Raw genomic sequence first — 24,607 nt, 5'->3', positions numbered from 1 at the left:
CTTGTCTCTCTTTCTCCCGTCGCTCCATTGGTCTTTCTTTCAAGCTTCGGTGAAACGGACGAGCGAAAGAGCGCTCGACTTTAATAGTTTCATTTTTCATGAAACACATCAACAGACGTTTTATGACGTATATGACGAAAATTTTTCGGAGTATTTCTCATTTGAAAACACTTGAAGATTACACGTAATATGTTTAATTTATCTTCCATCCACATATTTACCTGAAAAATTGACGAAAACGGGACATTACGTATTTTAAACAAATTTAAAGAGCGGTGATAGAGTGTTCCTGAAAGGGATTGAAATCCATAATGAGGTTACGTCGTTACGTTACGTTAATGAGGAAAATTTACGTTACTTACATTGAAAGCGATGAGCAAAGCAACTTGGCAGAGTTAATGTACACGTGCATCCATCCCGCGTGATAGAGACACGCTTTCTATCAGATCTTAGGTGCCTGGTACATTTCGAGACGTATTATTTCGCGTCTCTTTTTTGTTCCTACGTGCCTCATTCGTGTCACATGTGCTGTGTCTCATGAGCTAAGCTCGGCGAGCTCTAGGGAGATCGGCAGCGTACCTACGTCCTGCGTGCATGCTAAAAGTGGCTGGTTGGTGCTAAAGAAAACAACAGAGAACTGTTGATCGAGTAGTCCTGTCACATTCTCGTGTTGCAGGTACAACTGATTGCTTTCAATCAGTTGGTATTCAGTTTTTGAGGGTTGAGAGATTGTGGTTTTATATAAGTATTTCAAGCGTAAGATGAGTTAAACGATTACGAACCAATTACCGGCGGGGTTATTTGTTACCGATCCATGCGCATGGAATTTTCATGGTTCAAAATATTGATTTAGCTCCACCAAGTTCAAACGATTTCAAATCAGCTCCTAATCATTCTCACAAAATTTGTTCTAATTAGGATGCGAACTCATACTGCACTTGGCCCTTTGAAGTTTATGTGGGAATTGAAAAATTGAACGTTAGGATAATTAGTTATTAATTGATTAGGCAGATGATGTTCTTCTGACATGGTTCATTTACTACTCAGCAGACAACATTGGAATAATAGGACAAAAAATCGAGGCTATTATGTCATAAGGGCAAGATGCAGTGTTGCCCTGAAAACAGCCGATTAATCCTACCAGCAAGTTATCAACTTGGAAATTAATTAATAACAAATTTTCTTGACATTCATTTAAAAAGTGGTTTTGAACAAAGTTGTAAAGTTGTAAAGTTGTGAAATTTTCACGTAAGAGGGGGGGGGGGGCTCTGATGGACAACTTTTCCATAAATCATTATGATGCAGGGCTAGAACGATGAGGACAAAAAATACACTTTTCTTATAGTAATTCCCATATAAACTTCAAAGAGCCAGTGCAGAATCAGTTCGCCATCAAATTAGCTCAAATTTTGGGATGTTGATCAGCCTGATTAGGATCCGATTGATCTTGGTGGATCAAATTGATAGGTATTTTGCTGCTGGCAGAGGACCAATAGCTCTGAGGGCCCTTTAAAAAAACTTCGTTGTTGAAATTGATTCGTGTGACTTCATCCATCAGCATTTTCAGCCTTTCAAGCTGTAGCCGACATCACTAGTTAATTCAAACATGTACTTAAATTTGAGAACTGTTCAAATACATTTAGACAAAAAGCATGGTGTTTTCGTTCCAAGTAGTAGTCAACCTGAAAATATGATGAGAAATAAGAAAACTGGATTGTAAATTTTGGGATGAATCAACATATTTGTCACACTTAACGGGCTGTATCTGAATCGAAAACCATGTTTTCCAAAATGTTTATTTAGTTGGCTCAATATCTTTGAAAGCTCTGCAGAGCCGAAGGACTAAACAAATATTACAACGGAGATCTAAATCGATTTCCTATATTTTTTTGTGCTTGCAACGCATCGAATCTCGACAGATCCGCAAACCTTTTCTGCCGAGGATGCTGATGTTCGTTTTTGCATGCTTTATCGGCCTTTTGAGGGCACGTCCATTATCACCAGCTCTTCATGCAGCATCTCTACCACTTCCTCTGTTGATTTGCTGGTGCTGTCTGACAATGCACCTACAGCCACTACACCAGGGTACGAACTGCTATCCGAGTTGCAAGGAATTTTGTAGTTCTTCAAGAAACTTCGTGGTACTTCAGGGAACTTTTTAAAAGTTCAGGAAACTTTCTTGAAGTGAAGATTTTTCTTCAAAGTTCAGCTTACTTTGTAGAAGCTCACCGAACTTCAGTGAACTTCGTAGAGTTTCATTGAACTGCTTCGGTAACTCTTCTTCTTCGTACCTGAAAAAGTTATAAGACAACGACACTTTATACACCTCGCAGCTCGTAATTGACAGTATGGGCTGAATGAGGCTATTCATACTGTCGCTAATGTGATTAGTAACACTTATGCTTCATTTGACTCTAATGTTCCGTTAACTGTTTTCACTAGAACACTGTCCTGATTTTGAATGTTTCTTTGGTATTATTATTATATTTTGTTTTATGCATTAAGACCAACATATGTCAGATGAATCATGAGCTAAATTTAGTGAAATTATTTGAAGTTCTGAGATCATGGAAAAGTTAAGAAAACTTCGTAGAAGTGGGAACTTTATATAAGCTTAGGTATCTTCGTAGAAGTTTATTGTTTAATGGCAGGGAACCTCTTTATTATTCAGGGACCTTTTTTATAACTTCAGAGCTTTGATGAAATCTCATGGACTTGAAATAGTCAGAGAATTCCGCTCAAATTCAGGAAATTTCGTGCGTCGAACTTTGCGGAAAATCAACCAGAAACGTAGACGTGAAGCAAGCTTTGATGAAGTTTTGTGGACTGCGTAATAATTCGAGGAACTGCGCATAACTTCATAGAAGTACAGGGCATTTTGAAAAAGTTCAGGGAATTTCGTAAAGATAGAAAACTTCAGGGATCTTCGTTTCAGTTTAGGGAACTACATAGCAGTTTGTCAGAGATCTTGAAAATCTCAATGAAGTTCCTTAAGATGAAGATTTTGGACCATCGTTTAATTTCAAGGTACTTTGAAATTTGAGTAAATTTTCTAAAACTTAAGGAAATTTTGTAGATGTTCAGGAAACGTTGCATAAGTAACAGGATATTCTTTCAGATATGCTCCCTAGACAGCCAGGAAGTTTTAAAAGATCAGCATTTGCTGATGTTCTTCTGATCTGAATTAGCGAGTTACTAAAAAAAAGGATGACTTAAGAATGTGCTTAAGTATTTGAATATCATAATTTTTCAAATGTATAGATCAACTTTCAACACGGTGTTTTCCAAATTTAAACCATACACTCAAGCAACATGGTGATTTGATTGGTTGATCTGTTGCAGGTTGTAGCAATGGCTGTACCACTTTCTGGTTTGTTGTAGCGAGATGGTGGCGCTTGGTGGTCACTTAGTGGAATTGGTGCCGATACTCAGGCGCTTCCTTCTGACACTGTTGGTATACAAAGGCAAGGTCGCTCATTATCTAACCGAAAAGGAACAGAAGATCGGTAGACTTGGTGATATTAATAATTGGAATGGTAAATATAATTTGCTGCAGCTATTTCTAGATAAACTTTCAAAAGGTCCTATTTGCATTGAACGATTCTCTTCATCGACTTTCTCTTCCATTAATAACTCAAACTTCAAAAGCATTCCCTGCTGTGTTAAACGTTCTAAGCACAAGATATGAACTGCTGCTATCAAACTGTGTGGCAAAATTAGCACCAAATGCATTTGCGTAGGCGTGGTTATCAAAAGAGAAAGTCGATGAAGAGAATCGATCAAAGCAGATAGGATCATTTGAAATGTTCATCGAGATTTAGCATACACGCTAACTTGAAAGTACCCATTAATGAGTAAAATTTTACCCATTTTGAAGAAAAGTGGCTTAACTCATGAAATGAGTAAAACTGACTTTACTCATTAATGAGTATTCGCCGAATACTTCAAAAAATGGGTATTTTTACCCCTTCATTTTTTCTGTACATGAGTAAAAAGTACCCATTTTATCGAAAATTTTATTTCATGGGGCTCCTTGTCATCATAGATATTTCTAAGTTCATTTTAAAATCATTGATTGGAGTTTTTTGAATAAAATCCTAAAACACTAAGTTTTGTTTATTCAGCAATTAAAAAAAACCCGATCATAGCCAAATCACATCACAACTTCGAGACAGCTGATTCAAGTTTGCATGAGGTCTTCTTTTGTCAACATGCTCCCATAAAGGAATTTTCAACTCCTCAGCCGTATCCACATCTTACACCCGCTTTACGTCCATCGATGCGACAGCTGGTAAAGGGGCATTATCCAGGACAGGTTTCTGGGGGTAATAAATTATAAGATGTGAGCGTTCAAACGGTAAATGAAATAAGCTGCATGAAGTCTTTCGTGGAACGGGAAAAATCCTTACCTTCCAGTTTTTCGAATCCTTTCGAAGTATCTTGGATCATCTATTTTCACAATACCACACCGAAAAGATTTGTTCCATACTTTAGTTATCCGAAATTAGCACTGTTTACTTCGATCGAGACTTCGATGCAGCTCAAACATGGCGTCACGTTTTGCATTGAATTATTGATGAAATTTTTTAACCATTTTTAAATTGCCGAAGATATTTTCAAAAATGAGGAAAAAGTAACCGATTTTGCATTTTTGTAAATACTCATTTTTTGACAGTTCAGACTAAATTCAAAAAGCGAGTAGAAGATACTCATTTAATGGATACTTTCAAGTTAGCGTGTAGATCACGCCATCACCCAGTGGGTCACCGCTTCTGTTATAGAATTTGTCTAAATGCTCGAACACATGAGGCACATTAAAAAAAATCTGAACATTTTTAAAGTAATGGTAACAAAGTACAAGTGAAAGCGTATTGGTAATACGCCAAGAAAAAAATGTTCTGCAAAAAATTCTTCCACCCATTGAATTATCATAACATTGCTGCATTCGTAGCATTCCGATATAATCTATTCAAAATACGTAACATCCCATCTAACAATGTATACCAGTTGTGTTGCCGATGAATGGTTAAATTACTTTGTGAACGTCTTGCAACGGTCAAATCCCCGTACTAAACAATACCGATACACTTTTTGTAGAATTTTTGTCCATTCTATATTTTGAAAATAACGTGTCAAAAGATGTTAGTCATGCAAGTGCAGTTAAGTGTTGAACCGGAAAAATAAACAAAGAATATTCCAATTGACCGGCAAATTAATGGCTTTTGCTATTAGAGGCTTTCAAGAATTTAAGCACTGCAAATATATGCTGCCTCTCCTCTAAAATAGGAATGGTTTGTGCAAACGCAAATGGAATGTCGGTCAAAGCAACCATGTTTCAACAGCCTGTATTTCGCTTACCTACACATTCCAGAACTTCGAGCTCTGCAGTTCTAGCATTAATGTAGCACATGAGATGAGGCACATGAGATCAGCGCGAGCCTCGCGCACGCCAGGATTTTTGGGTGTCGCATTTGTTTCTCGCTCGTATCTTATTCTCGCGTATCTCTTTCTCGCCCGTCACATGTTGTTTTCGTTGCGACGGGAGACGGTTTGTTGAGAGTCTCGGCAGCACATTTTTGCACACACGAGGAAAATGTAACTCTGAAAGCAACGACGAGAAGATCCACAGCCAGCCTTTCCTTCTAAGCGTGCTTCTTTTTTTCATTTTCGTTTCTTGATGATAGTCTAGCTAGGCGCTAGGGGAGTAAGAGAGGTGACACAGTCGGAAGAAGTGTTAGTTTGTTTACTAAAAATGAACCATGCCCATTTTGTTATGGCAAGTTTGCTATAAGAAATGCTCCTCGTGTTTAGTAGCGAAATTCACATCTAAGATTGATTAATTGCATAGGAAATCAGTTTGGCACTGCAATTGTGACCAGCATACACCTTCCGGTCGTATGAAACAGGTCAAAAACTGTCCAAATCCGCAGATAAAAATTTTTGTTTTGAATTTCTGTATAGCACAATAATGAACTTTTCGTCAACATTAACGGCAAAGAACTCACCAGCACTGGGAGACCGTGAGTTCAGACATCTGTCATTTCCCATCTCGAGCTAGGCGTCATATAAATGAAGCGTTGAACACGTTGTATGAGAGAAACAAAACTCGAGTTCATTTTAGAGCTTCGACAACTGACCGTACTCTATCAATTGTGTAGAGTAAAACCAAACTTACACACTACTAAAAAGTCATGTAAATTTCGGTTCCCTGAGACCGACACATGTAAGCGTGCCTTTTGACATAAGAATCAGTTGAAAGAAACGTGAAAATCAATTCAATCAAACGTTCTCTTCGTCCACTAGCTGATGTTTCTGTTTGAGAACACTTAATTTTACATGAAATGTTTGTTTACGTTCCATGATTTACGTCCAATATGGATTACGTCTCGTGTAAAAGTAGTTATTTCTAAGTGTGTATATAAAATGTAAGCTCATAGGATTGGAGCCACTATCTACCAGACGAGTTACGATGCAGCGATTATTTATTTTTGATGTCATCGGAGGATTTATTGATTGTCCTGAACTTCTCGCACAGATCCCACTAAACATTCCTCCCCGACGGTTTCGGAACTCACCTTTATTAGCAGTTCCATACCACAGAACAAACTACGGATACAACAACCCGTTCGATTCGTGCCTTCGCTCGTTCAATGTTGTTTGTGACGAATTTGATTTTAATTTGACCAAAAATGTTTTTAGAAATAGGATTAGAAGCAATCTTTAGTTTATAAGAAAATAGTTCAGTCTGTACGACTAGTCGAAGACGGTGATATATAAAATAATAAAAAATAATAATAATAAAATTAAAGTGAAAAGATATTAAAAAATGTACGTGTGGGGTTTTCTTTTTCAATGTTTGTTTTCAAGATGAATAGAAATAATTTCATGCTTTAGGATTAATTAAATGGTTGTATCGTAAACCACATTTCAAACCTCCTTCTTCCTTTTTCCCATCCAAAAAATTGTAAATCTCCACTAACCTCGAGACAACCGCGAGTACTCGGTCCAGTTCCTTTAACTTTAAATTTAAGACAGTAATAATGTATAACGCAAAGGATATCTCGGCTCTGTAAAGTTTATTCGATTGAGCCTGTACAAATAAAGTAATTATAAAAAAAAATATTAAAAAAGGCCAATTTGTGTAAAAATATGAGCATGCCAACCCTGCTCGTTTGAGTGATTTATGATTACATCGCTTTACGCCTACGACTCATCGTTGGCTCGGTTTGGCTTTGTCTGGATAGGTCAAAATTCCATACATTTTACTAAACTCAGCTACCAATTGATGAACATCATTCATCCGTGTAATTCAAACCCATTTTAAGAAATCCTCCACGACCTACTTTCGCCACATTTCTCGCATTAAACTTCACTGACCCATAAAAATTCCCTTTTTCAATTAACAGATAACACCCTTCGGATGACACCCCAGCTCACTTCCGAAAGATTCTCTAAAATTCTAAAGAAAAGTTCGCGACCCTGCCCGCAAAAGAAGCAAACAGTGATAAAGTAAACAAAACATGCAAAACAAGTAAAAATCCAGTCCCATCGATCGCGAGGCTAACGGGGCTCATAATTACCCAGTGTCCATTAATTAGGCGCAATGGGGCAGGAAATTTGCCTCGGACGTGGGTCACCAAAGTTCGTCCCCATCCGTCCGGTTCCGTGCGTCCTTGGACCTGGGCGTTACGTTGCCATTCCCCATCGCCATCCCCCGGTCAAATGTCGATAAATTTAGCCAGGTGATCCACCTCGGCACCATTCCGGGGCTCAAATCGAGGGAAATGAGTTTTGTATCAATTTTTTTCTACCCGTCGTTATAATATTTATTTTCCACCCTGGAGGACACGGAGGAGAATCAGAATCGGGGGTAAGGAGATGGAAAAGAGAAACGATGACGAAGTGGATGCCTGTCATCAGTATGCGAGCGGTGAAGTTGTAAAAGGGATTCATGGGATTTCTTCGATGGTTTTTCCTGTGTCCTCTCTGGGGTGCTACTAGACTTGCTGGCTGTCGACCCAGTGTGTTGAGGACAGTTTTCACATACTTTGGACGGTCCGGTCTCGGGGTCGATTTATATATACTATAGCCTACTGGAGAACCCTTCGGGACCGGGACAGATTGTGCCAGCCGCTTAACTATATACATGGAAGAAAGTTTTTTTTTATGGGTGATGAAGTTTCAGAACTAGAACCGGTATGGCTTGGAAGCACGTGAAATGTGAAACTGCTGGGAATGATCAAGCAGTGTGGTAAGGTCATGACTGGTTTGTTTGCATTTGTCATTGACCATCCCTAGCTGAAACAACAATCAAGGTATCCCTCACCAAAAACCAAAACTTCACAAGGTTGTTTAAAATTTTCATCCCTAGAAAAAAAAACCGAAAGCCGAATAGGGAGCATAAATATCAAACCTGGAAGTGCCATCCCACCAGGATCCAGGGCGAGAAAAAAGGATTCCCAACCGATGTCAACTTTGCTGGAACCATGAGCGTTTTTTTTTATGGAGTGCGAGCACCGGCACTAAATCGCCTTAACCTTCTATTCGATCTGACCTTTTGGGTGATTTTGTCGAAATGAAAGAATGCGGGAGAAAGCGACCAGTCTGCAGACAGAAAGTTTTGAATTTCCACTCACGTAACAGGGATACGGTAGAGGCAAGCGCTAGGTGATGATGTGGGGAGACATAGGGTACATGTTCCTAACCTGGTACTAATACGCAATTATAGTTTAATTATATGTGACCTAAGGACGAAATTCCACCGTCAACATACGAACATTTCCGTTACAATTGAACACGATAAACAGTTGCAAAACTTATCATTTTCACATGAATACTTTTCATGAACGTGGATTTAATATCTGCCTACTGTCGTCATCTTAGGCCCAGCAATGTGTGTAATTTCAGCCCCTTGGAAATAGTCCTAGAAATAAGATAACTGGATTTTTTCAACACAATGAGTCTGAGGGCCGAAAACAAATCACTAAAATTCATCAAAGTTCACTATGGATGAAACATTCATTTCATAGTGAATGCTGGTGATTTTTTCAACCCGTTCAGCCTGTGTTGTCATTCCTTCAGCGAGAGGCAAACAAAAATTGCGCATCAGTATTTCATAGAGCAAGAAATGTTCTCATTTCGTCTTAGCTAAACCGAAATTTTTTTCGTTGCGAATCTCAACTCAACAAAGTAGGTTTAAAAAAGAAAGGACCAATCTGGTGTTTGTGACAAAACAAGCAGACTCAATCTTGATACCCGATCCAGATTGGAACTGAATAATAAACGAATTCGCTATGAGTGAGTGTCGATTGCAGATCACAATTTTAAACCAGTAGTGATCTTTTTGTGCCAGGAAAATAGGATGTATTTGCTAGATAGGCCGAGTTGAGTGGCTAGGCCTAGTTTACATCACGTAACCCTAATATCACTAAAAAATATTTTTTGTGACATCCCCTCTACTTGTGGAACCCATCTTTAACGATGTCTAATAGTAGCGCTTAAGTTTATATGGCTGTTTTTTTTTTGGACAGGTGGAGACAGGTCCAAGGACGGCTTGATTTGTGGCAGAAATGAACGCTGAATTGTAATGAATGCTTTATTAATTTGAATTGGCTCGGCGATCTGTAGGAAAAGAGAGAGATTTTTTAGGTGTTTCCCATGCGATTTTCTCTACATGGCAGATTTTACGTACCGTAAAACGGGGTATTTTTGATAATACGGGTAGCTTTGATAGTATAATGTAAATATTAAATTTACTCGCTACACTTCTTCCAAATTAGAAACATTGGTTCCATATTGTAGCTTAGGGTATTTCCGTTGATATCGTATATAGTTTCTATACAGTATGTGTTACATATTTTACAAACATAATAAAAAACAATATTCGTGTTTTTCGCCTGTTTGAAAAAGCACTCAAACCATCACTTATTGAATGTATTTCTGATGTACTTGCCTTACCAATCAGGCTAAGGCCTTGTTGTCCTCTACTGTCCGAAGAAGTCGTCTCCACTCTAATCGATCCATTGCCACAGTTCGCCAGCCTCGTAGTCTGCGAAGGGTCCGCAGGTCACCTTCTACTTGGTCTTCTTCTTGTTCCTGTTGGGTCGCTTTCTAGAACCATTTTCACTGGGTCGTCGTGCGGCATTCTTACGACCTGCCAAGCCCACCGTAGTCGCCCAAAGGAGTCCAAAGTAGGCACGATTCCCTGCCATAATGCGTCTTTGAATTTCACTGCTGGTATCATTTTCGGCGGTCACCAGTGAGCCCAAATACACGAACTCATCGACCACCTCGATTTTGTCACCGTCAATCTGAACTCGGGGTGGGAGGCTAACATTGTCTTCCCTAGATCCTCTTCCTTTCATGTATTTTGTCGTTGATGCGTTGATGGCAAGTCCAATCTGTCTAGCTTCAGCCTTCAGTCTGATGTACGTTTCCACCATCATCTCAAAGTTCCTTGCCATAATGTCAATGTCGTCATCAACGAAGCCAAGGAGCTGGATGGACTTCCTGTATATCGTGCCACTCGTGTCTATCCCAGCTCTTCTGATCACACCTTCTAACGCGATGTGGAACAGCAGACACGAAAGTCCATCACCCTGCCGTAACCCCCTTCGAGATTCAAAGGGACTCGAGAGTGTCCCCGATACTCGAACAACGCACATCACTCGATCCATTGTCGCCTTGACCAATCGCGTCAGTTTATCCGGAAGTCCGTGCTCGTGCATAATCTGCCATAGCTGATCAAGATCGATTGTGTCGTATGCGGATTTGAAATCGATGAACAAATGATGTGTGGGCACGTTGTATTCGCGGCATTTCTGCAGAACCTGCCGAATCGCGAAAATTTGGTCCGTGGTAGCGCGGGTACCCATGAATCCCGCCTGGTATTGCCCCACGAACTCTCTTGCAAATGGTGACAGACGGCGGCATAGAATTTGGGAGAGTACCTTGTAGGCGGCGCTCAGCAGTGTGATCGCGCGGTAGTTGCAGCAATCCAACTTGTCGCCTTTTTTGTAGATTGGGCATACGACACCTTCCATCCACTCCTCCGGTAATATCTCCTCCTCCCAAATCTTGGCAATTACCCAGTGCAGCGCTCTAGCCAGTGCTTCACCACCGTATTTTAATAGCTCACTTGGTAGTTGATCTACACCAGTTGCTTTGTTGTTCTTCAGCCGACCGATCTCCTCCTCAACTTCTTGAAGATCAGGGACCGGTAGCCTGTCGTCTTCTGCGCGTGCTCCAAGGTCTGTTGCCGTGCCACCTTCGTTTTCTGCTGCTTCACCGTTGAGGTGCTCGTCATAGTACTGCTTCCACCTCTCAATCACCTCACACTCGTTCGTGAGAAGGTTACCGTCCAAGTCCTTGCACATATCGGCTTGCGGCACGTAGCCTTTGCGTGAACTTTTTAGCTTCTCGTAGAACTTCCGTGTGTCGTTTACGCGGTACAGATTTTCCATCGCCTCGCGATCTCGGTCTTCCTGTTGACGCTTCTTCCTTCGGAAAACCGAGTTTTGTCTGTTCCGCGCTTGTCTGTATCGCTTCACATTCAATCTCGTGCGGTGTTGCAGCATTCTCGCCTGTGCTGCATTCTTCTCCTCTACTAACAGTTAGCATTCGCCGTCAAACCAGTCATTTCTTCGGTAAGGGATTGCAGTACCTAGTGCCGCTGCAGCAGTACTACCTATGGCTGAACGGATGTCCCTCCAGCCATCTTCAAGAGAAGCTGCGCCAAGCTGCTCTTCCGTGGGTAGTGCAACTTCCAGCTGCTGCGCGTAGTCCTGGGCAACTCCGGCGTCCCGTAGTTGCTCAATGTTGGGTCGCGGCGTTCGACTTCGACGGGTGTTATGAACCGTCGAGAGTTTTGAGCGCATGCATACTGCAACTAAGTAGTGGTCCGAATCTATGTTCGCACTGCGGTACGTGCGGACGTTGATAATGTCGGAGAAGAATTTCCCGTCGATTAGAACGTGATAGATTTGGTTTTCTGTGTGTTGGTCAGGTGATCTCCAGGTGGCTTTGTGGATATCCTTGCGGGGGAAAAAGGTACTTCGAACTACCATACCCCGGGAGGCTGCAAAGTTCACGCATCGTTGGCCGTTGTCGTTCGATACGGCAGGCAGGCTGTTTGGTCCGATTGCCGGTCTATACATTGCCTCCCGTCCTACCTGAGCGTTCATATCGCCGATGACGATTTTGACGTCCCGTTGCGAACAGCCGTCGTACACCTGCTCCAGCTGCGCATAGAACACTTCTTTCTCGTCGTCGGGTCTCCCTTCGTGTAGGCAGTGCACGTTGATGATGCTATAGTTGAAGAAACGGCCCTTAATCCTCAACTTGCACATCGTCGCGTTGATCGGCTGCCAACCAATCACGCGTTGGCACTACAGAGCCGGTTCCCAGCTCGTTGGTGGTGCCACAGCTCTGGTAGAAAGTAGCCGCTCGATGCCCGCTTTTCCATACCTTTTGTCCCGTCCAGCAAAGTTCCTGCAGTGTTACGACTTCGAAGTTGCGTGGTTGAAGTTCGTCATAGATTAACCTATCGCAACCCGGGAAGCCGAGCGATTTGCAGTTCCATGTTCCGAGTTTCCAATCGTAGTCCTTATTTCGTCGCGTAGGTCTGTGCCGATTGTTCGATCCGTATTTCTTTCTTCGGTATTTGCATCTTTGTTTGCTTGTTGGGCCTGCCCCAACCCCCTGTCTCGCCGGGGGACCATCGTGCACAGCTCTGTTTAGAGTCCCACACTGGCACTAGGACGGTGATCAGTCGCTCCTAACATGGAGAACAGACGCCGTTTTGAGCCGCACCTCCATGGTGAACAGACGCTCGGGTTTGGTGAAGCATTTCATCTATCACCGTACTATGGCTACCGCGCCAGTGTTCGCGTCGTACCTCTTCACTTTGCTATTGACGGACTGGCAACATTGCCCAGGCTACGCCACCCAGCTGTGTCCATGTTTCAGCTGGTAGTCTTTTGTTATCATATGACTCGAGGAGGCGTGAAGTAGGAACTTGTGAGGACCAGGGCTAGGTATTCCGCTCCTTCCAGGTTGTCAACTCACCATTTTGTAGCCCAGTAGTATTTCTGATGTAGCCATCACAAATTCAATGTTGTATTCTTATTGACATCATTTCTGATTGCATACTCATTCAAAGTTTCATATTTATTGAACTAAATTGTTTGAGTTTCATCCATTTTTTTTCTACATTCATCGAGAATTATTAAAGTAACCCCAAATCAAAAAACAGAAGTTCGGTCACTAAATTAAAAAAAAAGTTCACATGCTTTAATTTCCGTTTAACATATTACAAACGAATTGACTCTTGGATCTTCAGTACTTGTTTTAAAAATATAAAATTTGAAAAACATTCATTGCTGTAAAAATTATTTAAAATATACTTTAAAAAACAATCAATGTTACCCCGCTTTACGGTATTCATGTAAAGGTAAGGGTTAACTTATTTCATTGATAGCTGAATTATGTTTAAATTAAGTAGGAAGAGTAATGTTTTCAAAGTGTTTTCCGTTGTACATCCTCTTTACAAAATTAGATTAAACCACAAAGTACTCAACGGCGCCGGTGGTGTAGTGGTAAGCGTGATTGCCTCTCACCCCAGCAGGCCTGGGTTCAATCCCAGTCGGCGCCGCCGGGATATTCTGAGGCATAACATCTCTGATCCCGCCTTCCTTCGGATGGGAAGTAAAGCCGTTGGTCCCCGGTTCATGAGTTGAGGGATCGGTAGGTAGGGTCCAGGTGTGGGAGCTGCCTTCCTGGCACGTTGGTAGCATTGGTGCTCAGCACGGAAAACAAGATCGACGGAAAAAACAAACCAAAGGAAAAAAAAACAAGGTACTCAGTTAAAACACAATAACCAATTAAATTACCGTATGTCGTGAAACGTATGTCTTGAATCATTATTGATTAGTACTAGCAATAACGAAAAATAAATTTACAGGAAGCTGTTTATGGACAGCTAACAAAATTTGGTGTACACTGAAGTCTTTTTTTACGTGGTTTTTTTTTTCCATCTCCTGTCAAACATGACTTGATTATCGCTTATTTCGTTGGTCAAGTGCATCAGTTCATTTCATTTGAAGCAAAGAGTTGTTTCAATTGACGCAATGAATGACTTTTAAACTGCTTCCTTCGTTTTATCCACTTTCACTTTAAATCAGGGCTCATTCGACTTGTCACGCGTCGCGTCGTCAGTCATCAAAATATAGTATCCGGATAGAATCCGCACAATATCGGTTGCCGATAGGGATGCCATCCCTATTATATGTAGTAATAAATTATTATTTTATATTAAACGAAAATTAAATTAACGAGGCCATCGGGCTCAGAAAAAGTCTAAAATACCTTACAATATGAAAATCAATATTCGACGCCATTTGTACGGTATTTTACACTTCTTCTGATATCGGAAGCGACCATCTTGAATTTAAAGATGGCGTCGGACATCGATTTCCGGCCTCTAGATGTCACCCCGATAAAAGTACCAAAAATACCCACATTGATCGGTATTTGATAAAGATGGCGTCTGTCAATTTCAATAGTCATATTTTAGGCTATTTGACACTTGTCCTCAAATCGGAAGCCACCTCCACCGTCTTAGATTTCAAAATAGCGTCGGATATCGATTTCCGGCTGCTATACGCTACCCCTATTAAAAAAAAACCGTATGTATAGGTATTTGATATAATTTACCACTTTTTTCTTAAACCGGCAACCGCCATCATGGATTTAAAAATGGCGTCGGATATCTACTTTCATGCTCTAGGCATCATCCCGATTCCAAAAATAACTATATTAATGGGTATTTGACGAAATTTCACACTTTTCTTAATCTGAAAGCCACCATCTTGGATTTAAAAATGGCGTCGCATATATATTTCCAATCTCTAGTCACCCCGATAACAAATACCCATATTGATGGGTAAACAAACCACCCGATAATGATAAATTTGACGTCCACGTGCACAGATCTATGCACATGCACCTAAATGAACCGAGTGAACAATCAACAAAAGTCAAAAAAACTGCGCGAATTTGGATCGAACAGCTTCGCTTCAACGCGAAATTAAGTTCATTTGACAATGAAAGACAAAATGAATACGAGTAAAGCCAACACAAAAAGCATGAAAACTGATCGAAAGTGGTTCTGTAGATGTTGAAGGTGATCTGCTCGAAGAGAAGACAAAATGACTTTCAATTGAAAGTGTTGACAGCTTCGTCGTTGCTTGACGATTTTCGATTGAAAGTGACTTTGTTGGGCCCTGGTATTGAGGCCATCAACAACTGTGCCAAATTTGAAGAAATTGGGTTACGATCTGGAACTATGGGAGAACTTTAAAATTTGTGTTCCAATCAGAGATGCCAGATTTACAGACATGTCTGTGAATTTAAAGACTTTTAATTTTTTCACAGACATTTTTTTCGTTACAGACGTTTACAGACTTTTTAGTTTTTTCACAGATGTTTACAAACTTTTGAAGTCAAGGGAAAATTTTAAAATTTATTTGGTTACACTGTTTTAGATCTTTAATCAAATTACACATGCGATGCATTTTGCAACAAGGTTTAGAAATTCGCGGGTTTTCAAATCACCTGTCAATGTGCTGTCATGTTGTATCCAAAACGAACATTTTCCATACGATTTGACGGTTTGTTTGGATACGTCAACTCTAAAGAGCCTGAGTTTATAAAGAGACGACATCTTATCCATTTGACAGGTCTTCTGCTCGAGCATGAGCATGATTGACCGCCCACGGTTGCTACTATGTTATTGCCAGACCAGCAGTAATTACACAGAGAACCAAAAGACGATGCTTGGGACTAGCCATCATCCTCAATGTGTAAAAACTGGTGATCTCAAACTAGGCAAAACCAGCGCCGGCCGCGCCCGAACACAGGTCAAGAAAGGAATGGGAAGGATTGTGTTGACATGACACTCGCTTTGATGGAAGCCGAGAACACCTCTGCACTTCCACGAGGAATCACTGGGATGTTGGATAAGAGGGTTGGGTTTGCAGCAGGGTTCGTTTTGGTAAACGATAAGCTGAATTGCTGTCCTAACAATCATATAACGCGAAGGAGCTTGGGATTGAACCCACGGTCTTCTACTCAGTAAGCAAAAACGTTTGCCATTGGGCAGACGAGCTCCTTTTTAATCATCGAGTTGCTGTTATTACCATGTAGTCATGTTAACAAATAAAACGATTGACGAATCTTGAATGTGGATGGGCTTGAGATTAGACTCATGATGTTCTGCTCAGTAAGTAAAACCGGTTGCTCTTAGGCCACCGAGCCCCTCATTATAGCGTTACTCAAGTTTTTATGACTATTCAGACCCGGCACCGACGACAACGAAAAGTTTTACGAAATACACGATAAACAAGCGATCTAACCATACATTTTTAATATGAAAGGATCTGGGACCGCGTTTTTCTGCTCAGTAAGCAAGCCACTGCAACCGACGATCTTTGAAATCCTTAAACTAAAGGCTATGAAAGAGGCCTTCATTAAGATCCATTTTCACTCGACGTTAAATGTTTCGATTTTCTCTTTACGCATGGTTCAGGTAATCATAACAAGCTATGACTGACGTGACGAATTGTTTAAGACCTGGTTGAACAAGCTATTCAAATGAAATTACGTTCTCGAATTTTACTTGGCATGTAATGAACAACAGAAATACGCGATAGTTCATATTTTCAGTGGTTGGTGGTTGGTTCGTTCGAAAACACTTAATTTTTTTTTCAAAAATATTTGCGAATGAACCAACATCATTACCACGTAAATAAACTAAAATTCCCATTTGACAGGTCTTCTGCTCGATTGGAATAACTTTTCCCATGTCTTTGCTAGATAATCGATTGTTCCTATTAAGTCGTCTTTTTATAAATTCAGGCTCCTTACCCGCATAAACGCGAACCATAAATTGACCTTACCGAAAATGGTTAAACATTGTTTATAATTCCTACTAAACTTTAACTGAAATGGTTATCGAACTTTACATATACGTTAGTGTGATTAAGTTTTACTTATGTTTTGAGAACTTTAATGGTAATGGTCCATTAATGGTTTTTAATGGCAGGTCCATGAATGGTTTTTTAATATCGATCCACTTTATATGTAATATTTCATACATGTAGTACATGTTCGCTGATGACCTGAAATTCTTCCGCCTGATAACCTCCATGGTCGATTGTTGCGCTCTTCAGATGAATATCGACTCGCTTCTTGAATGGTGCTCATTAACCGGAATGGAAGTGAATATTCGTAAATGTAACATCAATCTTGTTCAACCGATCTAGGACAACTGCCATTTTCGAATATAAGATGAACGCTTCAAGTGTCAACCGTGTGTCATCAATCAAGGATCTTGGATTAATACTGGACAGTAAGCTGAAATTCACCGAGCACATTGCAATAACACGCAGTAATTTGAGGATGTATACTGTCTAAAAACATTGTATTGTTCGCTAGTGCGTAGCATACTGGAATATGGCGTTCTAGTATGGGCACCGTATCACGTCACGCTTTGCTTTCGCATTGAAAAGATTCAACGTAACTTTGTCCTCTACGCTCTCCGACTGTTACCATGGAACGAACCGGTTGTTTTTCCGCCGTACGAGGATCGCTGTGCTTTAATTCGTCATTCAACATTGGCTGATAGAAGGATTCTTCTGCAACGGCTGTTCATATTCGACATTCTGGACAACAATGTAGATTGTGCTGAACTTCTAGGGAAAATCCAGTTTAATGCACCGGCTAGGCAGACGCGACAAAATGACCTTCTCCGTATTCCAGCATCGTACAGTCTACGGTCAAAACAATCCACTGGATGTTTGCTGCCGTCGTTTCAACGAATCGCGTGAAGATTATGATTTTAATATTTCGAAAACCCTGTTTAAAAATAGGATTAGTTCTTTAACTAGACATTAATAATTCTGTCTGTGCGTTTTTATTATACGAAGACAAGTAAATAAAATAAATAAATTTCGCGAATTGATTGCCTGTAAATTAATGATTTCCAATTCACGGTATATTTCGCGTAAAGTGGACCGATAATACAAAACCATAAATGGACGTTACTGACTACCATAACCATTACCATTACCGTATGCGTGATAATGTTTGCACCATCGTACAAATGAGGTTCCCGTTTAACATATGCATACAATGCCTTGTTTTTTTTTGCATGCACGTAACCTATAACTCATACCGTAGTAGGCTGTGTATAAAAGAAAATGATTTACTTAGTTTGACAGTTGCACCATGACGAAGTGGCAGCGTATTCGTGATTTGTCCTACGCGCAAATGTCGCAAAAAGACATTTCAATCGCAGTGGGAGTGTCTCGGTGGACCGTCAAAAGGGTTTCAGACCGAGAAAAGAAAGGACAACTATCCGCGAAGGCGGCCACAGGTCGTCCGCGATCAGCTCGTTTTCCGAGGGTTATCGCTGCTATGAAAAGGAAGATTCGGGTGAATCCAGTGCGTTCAATAAGGAAAATGGCAAAGGAACACAGGATCAGTGACTTTACAGCACGGAAGATCGTAAAGGAAGATTGCGGGGCGTTGGCGAGGGTACGGAAAAAAAACTCACATGTTTACCAACCGCATCCGGGAGTTACGAGTCGAACGATGCAAGAAAATCTTTAACTTCCTTAAGCGAAAAAATCCGGTAATCATGTTCACCGACGAGAGCATGTTTACCGTCGAACCCCTATCAAATTCCAGAACCGACCGGTATATTAGTTCTCTTCCGGTAAAAGACGTGGCCAACGAGCACAAAAACGTGTATCTGACCAAGCATCCTGCTAGCGTTATGGTGTTTGGTGGCTTCCGATGGCAAAAAAAAGGCGACAAGGTCAACACGGAGGTCTACATTGGGATTTTAAGTAAGTATGTTCTTCTTCTTCTTCTTATTCGCATTTCAAGTTTATTGCTTAGTGCATATTTGCTTATTGCCTACTCTCAACTTAGTGTTCTAAATGCACTTTCACAATTATTAATTGAGAGCTTTCAATGCCAATACCAATGCATGAATTTGTATATTGTGTGGCAAGCACAATGATACTCTATGCCCAGGGAAGTCGAGAAAATTTCCAATCCGAAAGATTCCCTCGACCGGACCGGGAATCGAACCCGCCGCCTCCGGCTTAGTAGTACCGTGTCTTTACTGACTAGGCTATGAGGCTCTCTAAGTATATTCTTCCGTAGATCAAAGAACAGTACGGTCCGAAGCCAAATGTTGTATTTCAACAAGATGGGGCTGCCACGCCTCGAACCGCACTCAGAAGTGGTTGTAGGAACATCTTCCGTTCTGGGCAAAGGATGTGTGGTCGCCATCCAGCCCCGATCTTAATCCGCTGGATTACTCAATATGGCGTGTCATGAAGGCCAAGGCCTATTGTAAACGCCACCCGAGTACAGCAAGCCTCAAACAAACATTGACCCGTACCTGGACAGAAATGGATCTAGACTACATTATTAGAACCTGCCGTGCATTCCGGAAGCGTGTGGAAGCCGTTATTGGAGCAAGTGGAAACTCGATCGATGATTATCATAGCTTAAAACTCTAAGAAAGTAAAAAAAACTCGAAAAATGATATTTTTGAGATTTTCTTTAAATTTTGACATTGCTCAATGGTGCAAACATTATCACGCATACGGTAAAGTTCTCAAACCATAAGTAAAAAGTTTCAAATATAGTTCTCTTTCCGAAAATGTGTGCACGGTAACCAGCGTAAACATCATTTTCCTGCTGTTCTTCACTGAAAATTTAGCAAATGACGTGCGTCAACAAAGCAGGATGCAGCAAAGTTTGAAGTTTATTTTTACCCATTAATGAGTAAAAAAAAATACACATTTTTTATATTTCTATGCAGTTGCCATAAAATGTGAAAATTTAGAGATCGTAAAATGTGCAAAAAATACACATTTTAAGAATGTAGTACCAGTCAAAAAATGTGTATTTTTATACTCATTAATGGGTATAAGTTTAGTTTTAGGAAAAAAAATCATAATCAATGTACGGCGTCTCGCTTGCTTGCTTCATATACTGATTTTGGTTTTTCTTCCCTTGATTTGTTTTCCGTGCTGAGCACCAATGCTACCAACGCCAGGGAGGCAGCTCCCATACCTGGACCTTACCTATCGACCCATCAACTCATGAACCGGGGACCAATGGCTTCACTTCCCTTCTGAAGGAAGGCGTGATCCTCAGCGCGATCAGAGATGTTATGCCTCAGAACATTCCGGTAGCGTCGACTGGAATTGAACCCAGGCCTGCTGGGGTGAGAGGTAATCATGATTACCACTACACCACCGGAGCCGCTAATAGTAGTCACCTAACAACTAATAGTAGTCATATAGTCATTATGAACGAAGTTCCAATTTCTTGGTGAAAGCAAGCGAAATATCTTGGATTTGCATTTGACCAAACATTAACTTTTAAAGAACACATTGAGAGCATTCAAGCCAAATATAACAAAAATATAAAATGTTTGTGTCCGCTTATAAACAGGAAATCCAAATTTTGCCTGTTTGCCGGAAACGAACCAGCGTTCGGCTGAAAGTCTCCTTAATAAAGATTACTAACCAACTATCTTTGCCTGAAGAATAAACTTCTCATATTTAAACAAGTTTTTAGACCCGTCATGCTTTACGCTGCGCCAATATGGTCTAGTTGTTGCACTACCAGGAAAAAAGCACTTTAAAGGATTTTTTTTTGTAAAAATATTGTTTATTTAGTTTTTAATAATAAATAACACATTCAAACAGATAAAAAAATAAATTATTCTTCTAGATTTAGAACAAACTCTAGCTCACCTACATCGATTCTACTATTAATATTGACATTAATAAAGTTGATGTATTTTATGAAAATTTTAAGTAAATTGATTCTTGTCTCTGTTGCAATTGTACCCAGGATCGGGCGTAGAAGGTCTTCGAAAGTAGGCCTTTGCCACCCACCGAGAGTCATCGTCATCCTTCGTTGCACGTACGCCCATGCCGCGGTTACTCGGGGGCACTCACTGATCTTGTGTTGCAAAGATTCGGTGACCACCATGCAGTGCTGACAATGTGGGTCGTTTGCACGGGCGATGATGTTCATCAGTCTGCGGTGCTCCGTTTTTTCGTTCACTACTCACGGTCTCCCAGTGTTGATGAGTTCTTTGCCGTTAATGTTCACGAAAAGTTCACTATTTTGCTATACAGAAATTCAAAACAAAAATTTTTATCTGCGGATTTGGACAGTTTTTGACCTGTTTCATACAATCGGAAGGTGTATGCTGGTCACAAATGCCGTGCCAAACTGATTTCCTACGCAAATAATCAATCTTTGATGTGAATTCCGCTAATAAACACGAGGAGCATTTCTTATAGCAAACTTGCCATAACAAAATGGGCATGGTTCATTTAAGTAAACAAACTAACACTTCTTCCGACTGTGGCACCTCTCTTACTCGCCTAGGGCGAGGATGACGTGTTACGTGTTGAAGAGAAGGTAGTAAGCGATCGTGCCGTTGAAAAACCTCTCTCTTTCCGCACGAAAAGCTGTCCCCGATGGTGCGTAGACGTTGCAGAGAGTCGTATTTTGCACCCTCAAAGCAATGAGGCGGCCATCCAGGCTTTTCTCGACATGCGAGAATTAATCATTTTGTTCGACCATTTTCCACAGAGATGGCGCTGTTCCGCTGGTAGGAAGTGATAAAAATCCCCATATATAAATTGAGAGAAGTGGAAATAATTCGCTTTCGGTGCATATTCAGGTCAAAAAAAAGTAAACGACAACCTAAATAAATTAGTCAGGGACTTTGTCGTTCAGTTTTTTTCCCGGAACTAATGCTAAAGAAGCTAGATTAAATAATAAATGATTTTTCCCCATACAATTTTACCTGCTTTACTACCAGCCGCCAGAGAGCCAAAAAATTCAAATTTGAGAGAGAAATTCTCTCTCACGAGCTCAATCTCTCAACATGCCATGTATTTTGTTGACACTCGATTTGTGATTTCCCTTTCACAGATTACAAAATAGAGTACCTGACACTACAAAACATGTCTGGTACCTCTATATATGCATTTGCATTAACATTTGATGTCCCTCCTTTTTTACATATTCTGCGCAAAAGATACTTTATGCCCCGCCCCATACATACAATTCAGCGGGAAATTCTATGAGGGGTGAGCTATTTTGTGTGCAGGATGTGTAAAAAAGGAGGGACTTCGAATAATAATCTAAATGCATATATAGAGGTACCAGACATGTTTTGCACAATTAGATCATCATTGGACACATATCTCTGCTTGCTCGTCAAGCAGTACAGTCCGGTATTTGCTCGCTCTGTCGAGTTGTTCAAAAGTTTCTAGTTTGTTCCAAACATTCGCAGTTTAATCGCGTCGTCAGTAGTGTCGGTCGCTTCGTGTGATGGGAAGACAGCGCTCCCGGAGCAGGCTCCGAGAGAAAACAGAGAAGAAGAACAGCGGTGAGGGTAGCTTGAGTGTACCTATTTCGAATAGGTACGCTACTCTTCCCACCGATGTAGGGAATCCCACCTCAGCCACGGTGAAGCGGTCTAAGAAGAGGAAGAAAAATCAAGGCCAGTCCGATGGTGCGAGTGGACGGGACGATGCCACCGCGACGAACGTCAGCGTCATTGGTGATTTCGGCGACGCCGTCGACAACGAAACTGCTGCCAGCCCGAGTGCAGCAAAAATGAAGCTTCCTCCACTGGTGGTGAAGCAAGTCCCACTCAACACGCTGATTGGCGATCTTTCATCGCTGGGCGTTGCAGCTGAGTTTAAGCTCGGCAGGATCGGCACCAAGGTGATGCTCCGAACCAAAGCGGAGTACGAAGTGGCCGTGAAATATCTGAAGGATACCAAGGCGGAATTCTTCACGCACGACATCCCCGGTGAGAAGCCCTTCAAGGTAGTCATCAGGGGTCTACCAAACTTCGACCCCAAGATGGTTGAAGCCGAAATCAACCGGTACAAGCTAGCCCCAATCGCTGTCTTCCGAATGACAAGGAGAGATGAAAACGTGAAGACGTACCCGGATTGTCTTTTCCTGGTGCACTTCCAGAAAGGGACGGTGACGCTCAATGCGCTACAAGCCATCCGATCGATCTACTCCATCATCGTACGGTGGGAGCCATACCGTGGCGGTCATCGTGACGTAACGCAGTGTCAGAGGTGCCTCAATTTTGGACACGGTACCCGCAACTGCAACATCAAGCCACGCTGCAGCAACTGCGCTCAAGAACACGCCACTTCCAACTGCCCTGCGGATGGAGCCGTGGCGATAAAATGCGCTAACTGTGGTGGTGCACATCAAGGCTCTGACAGACAGTGCTCCAAACGCGAGGACTTCAAACGCATCCGAAAGCTGGCGTCAAGCAACAATCAACCAGGACGCAAGAAGGACAAAACCCCATCATTCATGACGGAGGATTTTCCGCCTCTTCGTGCTCCCCAGCAAAGGCAAACGAATTCGCGGGTGCAACCCGCCCCTCCTCAAGAAGCTTCCGGTGATTCTGCTGGCCAAAGCTCTCCATCCCCCCCTGGATTCTGGAGACAACCAACAGGACAAAACAACAACCCCGATCTGTTCTCAGCGGATGAACTGATGGAAATTTTCGTCAACATGTCCGGTGCTCTTCGTAAGTGCCGCAATAAGCCCGAACAGATCCAAGTGCTCGGTAAGTTCATCATCCAGTATGGCGTCTAAACCGCTAACTATCGTCACCTGGAATGCTTGCTCTGTAAGAGCAAAAAAGATTGAGCTTGCCGACTTCCTCCGCAAGCACAGCATCGACGTGGGCCTTTTAACCGAGACCCATCTAAAGTCCGGCGACAGCTTCTGGTTGCCTGACCACAACATTATCCGGCTTGATCGCACCAGCTCCAGGGGGGGTGGTGTTGCGGTCGTCGTCAAGAAAGGAATAAAATACCACACTCTGTCCCATATCCGCACCTCTATCATCGAGGCCCTTGGTGTGGAGGTGAAGTCGTCGACTGGATACGTCCAGTTCATCGCCGTCTACTGCCCTCGACAGTGTGCCGCCAGCAGTGGACTAGCGGCTAAATTCAAGAAGGACCTGTCCACCATCACCCGTAACGGTTCCCGCTTCGTCGTTGGAGGAGATCTGAATGCTCGCCATGAGGCCTGGCGGAACTACCAGCAGAACCAGAACGGTCGTCTCCTGTTCGACCACTCACAGCATGGGCTGTACTCCGTTTGGTTTTCGGATGAACCAACATTCATCTCACCGGCGGGCAACCCATCGACGCTAGACCTGTTCATGACAAATATCGGCTTGTCCAAGCCGGTAGCCTTGAACGAACTCAGCTCCGACCACCAACCGGTGGTGGCTGAACTGGGCTTCAACGTGGCTCCTGCTTCAAGTCTGCGCAAGGACTACCATCGCGTTAACTGGGCCCAGTTTGGACGCGTGGTAGACAGGCACATCATCGACAACCCGCCGCTTGACACCGTGGAGGACATCGATCGAGCGTTGGAGGGACTCCATCAAGCCATAACCGTTGCTGACGAGGCGTGCGTCCGACGAGTTCCTGTGAGGGGTAAGTTTATT

The sequence above is a fragment of the Ochlerotatus camptorhynchus genome, unplaced genomic scaffold (assembly GCF_037179485.1).
Source record: "Ochlerotatus camptorhynchus isolate MF236.1 unplaced genomic scaffold, CSIRO-AGI_Acam_v1.1 ptg000300l, whole genome shotgun sequence".
NCBI lineage: Eukaryota > Metazoa > Arthropoda > Insecta > Diptera > Culicidae > Ochlerotatus > Ochlerotatus camptorhynchus.
The sequence above is the reverse complement of the archived record's forward strand: the minus strand, read 5'-3'. Positions refer to the sequence as shown.